Genomic DNA, 3,588 nt, shown 5'->3' with positions numbered 1-3,588 from the left:
TCACATCCAATAATAAAAATAAGCCCTACACTAAATGAAGCACAAGCTTCGGTAGGCAAGAGAGCTGAAAGCAAGTATAGTAAAAAGACCAATCAGCCCATCCACTCTAAACAGGACTTTACAATAAATCCTACTGGCAAATATGCTTCGGCATCTTAAAAGGAAGTAAAGTCTTCCTCTACAGTAAAGTCTGCGTTGACTCAATCGATTGAGGAAACTCAATCATTGAAGTCCAGAACGGACGAAGGGGAGCCGAAAAACCTTGAAAATGTACCCTGCATATCGGCCAAAAATCCTCTTGACATACTTCATCCTCGTGATGTCATATTGCCTCAACGTCAAACAGGGCCTGGAGGTCCGGCTTATCTTGATGAGCGAGATCTTCCGCGTCCCATGGAAATGAGTCAACATGACATTTCTTCGGAAAATATATCAGACTTCAGCAGACTGTTTCATTGGTTCAAGAAATTGATCCATTGGTTCAAATCACTTCTTTCCGGATCTTGAATCTCAGGGTCTGGTTAATGAGTCTGTAACTGAAAGAGATGTGCCACCTCATGGTATTGATGAGATGCAATCTCTGCGAGAGCTAAAACAACGGGTAGTTCTGCTACTTTGTCAGAGTCCCATGAGACTAAAGTAATGGAGGCGACCGACCCGAAAGAGTCTTCGCCGATGACAACTCCGATTGTTACCCAACCTCCATCAGAAGGGATAAATATAAATCTGACTAGTAGTACGTATACCCCTACGTATAAGAATAATACCGCACATTTATCCTCACCCACCCTCACGCTAACTCACACACTTCCACCGACATCACCGACAACATCAAATGTTGTTGCTGCTGTTTCGGTTGTTACTTTTCCACCATCACCCCTACGTTCACCAAATTATTATGATGCTTTGGAGCAAGAATATTTTAGTCGTATTTTTTCTAGAATAAATCTTGATGTTCTTCGACGTACTTCTCTTCAAGAAATGTTTCGTGCTAGAATACGACATCCACTTACTTCCTGCTCTTCTCCACTAAGTCCTCACCATGATGATGAACATGACGATTCTGATCCTCAGAATAGCCATGAGGGGGAGATAGGAGTAGATATAGAATTTCTTACGGTGAATATTTCCACTAGGGGTGGTGATATGAGGTCTGCTTCAACTTCACAAGCTCAAACGGTTGAAACTGAGGCAATGCAAACTCATGATGATGTAGTTGAGAATGCAGAGCCTGAGCAAGTGATTATTCCAATTTTACAATCAACTCAAGCTGAGGTTGAAGGCGAAAAAGTTGATGAGGATTTGAATTTAAGTGATTTTTATCTTTAGGAAATGGATGATGATGATGGGTTTGTCATTTTAAGCACACTATCTTCTCTATATTCTATACCTGATGATGTAGAGATGGTTGATGAAGGGAATCTTGAACCAGATGTGCAAAGTGATGACGAAGAGGATTCTACTGATGAAGATGGTGGTGATCAATATGAAAGTTCAAACATGGATGAAATCTTAATCATATTGAAGACGGTAATGGTCCAATTGAAAATGCAACAAATACTTCAGAACAACATGCATCATCAAGTTCAAATCCAACGAATGAAAATGAGAGTTCAATTCCTGGTAAAACAACTTCGAGTTCTACAGTGAATTCCTAGTTTAAATACAACAACGGTTTATTCTTTAAGAATTGGTGATAATGCTAAAAACGAACATATATTTCGTAACATTATCCTTCAAGAAAAACAAGCTTTTAGTTGCTATTGTTCTATTTACAAGTGATATTCGTTTAAATAATAAAAGGTGAAGACAAAAGACAGATTCGACAATTTGAAGACGCAAATGACCAAAAAGCTCAAATGTACAAGATACAATCCAAGTGGTTCAATTTATTGATGAGAAACGTCTAAAAATTACAAGAGTACAAGTCGCGAAACGCAAAATACAAGATATCTAAGCACACGAAAAGGCGTTCGAAAATCCGGAACCGAGACATGAACCAACTATCAACGTACAAGTCAACAGAGCTAAAATTACAAGTCAACTATGCACAAGAATATAATATAATATTTAAATAATTCATAATTCATAATAATAATAATAATATAAATAATAATAATATTAAATAAAAATTTCAGTCGATGGAATTCAATTCAATGAATTGAATGTATGCCAGCAAATAATTCAACATTCCACCCAACTTTCAAGCTACTTTTCAAAGGACGCACAGTGATTCTCATGCCTATAAATAAGACTACGGAGTAATGCAAACAACACATCTTTTTCTATCTCTTACTCTCTCAATTATATATATATATTTATATTTTATAATTTTAATTTTAATTTTAAGTTAATAATAATAAGGTTATAGTTGCGAATGTTTTAAGTTTGTAAGTCGAAATTCTGTCCGTGTAACACTACGCGATTAATACTCATTGTAAGTTATGTTCAACCTTTTTAAATTAATGTCTCGTAGCTAAGTTATTATTATGCTTATTTAAGCCAAAGTAATCGTGATGTTGGACTAAATATTAAGACAGGGTAATTGGGCTTTGTACCATAATTGGGGTTTGGACAAAAGACCGACACTTGTAGAAATTGGACTATGGACTATTAGTGGGTTTTATATTTGTTTAACTGAATGATAGTTCGTTAATTTAATATAGAGATTTACAATTTGACGTATCTATAAATAACCATATAAACTCGATCGGACACGATGGGCGGGATATTTATAAATACAAATTATTGTTCATTTGACCGGACACGGGGATGGATTAATAGTCAATGGACTCGTTGAAACAAGGGTGGATTACATTCAAGGGTAATTTGTGTAATTGTTAACAAAGTATTAAAATCTTGGACTACACGCAGTCGATAACCTGGTGTATTCATTAAACAAAGTATTAAGACCTTGTTACAGTTCGAATCCCCAATTAGTTGGAATATTTGACTTCGGGTATAAGGATAATTTGACGAGGACACTCGCACTTTATATTTATGACTGATGGACTATTATGGACAAAAACCAGATGGACATATCGAATAATCCAGAACAAAGGACAATTAACCCATGGTAATAAACATAAAATCAACACGTCAAACATCATGATTATGGAAGTTTAAATAAGCATAATTCCTTTATTTTATATCTTATCGCACTTTTAATTATCATACTTTTAAATTATCGCAATTTTATTTACTGTCATTTTACTTATCGCACTTTTATTTATCGCAATTTTATTTATCGTCATTTACTTTACGCTTTAAATTAAGTTATATTTTTTAATATTTTACATTAAGTTTTAATTGTGACTTAAGACATAAAATCGACAAACCGGTCACTAAACGGTAAAACCCCCCCTTTATAATAATAATAATAATAATACTACTTATATATATATATATATATATATATATATATATATATATATATATATATATATATATATATATATATATATATATATATATATATATATATATATACAAATATAGTTTAAAAATATAGCGTTAAACTTGGCTAGCTCCCTGCGGAATGAACCGGACTTACTAAAAACTACACTACTTTACGATTAGGTACACTGC

The sequence above is a fragment of the Rutidosis leptorrhynchoides genome, chromosome 3 (genome assembly GCF_046630445.1).
Source record: "Rutidosis leptorrhynchoides isolate AG116_Rl617_1_P2 chromosome 3, CSIRO_AGI_Rlap_v1, whole genome shotgun sequence".
Lineage (NCBI taxonomy): Eukaryota > Viridiplantae > Streptophyta > Magnoliopsida > Asterales > Asteraceae > Rutidosis > Rutidosis leptorrhynchoides.
This window is presented reverse-complemented; position numbering follows the sequence as displayed.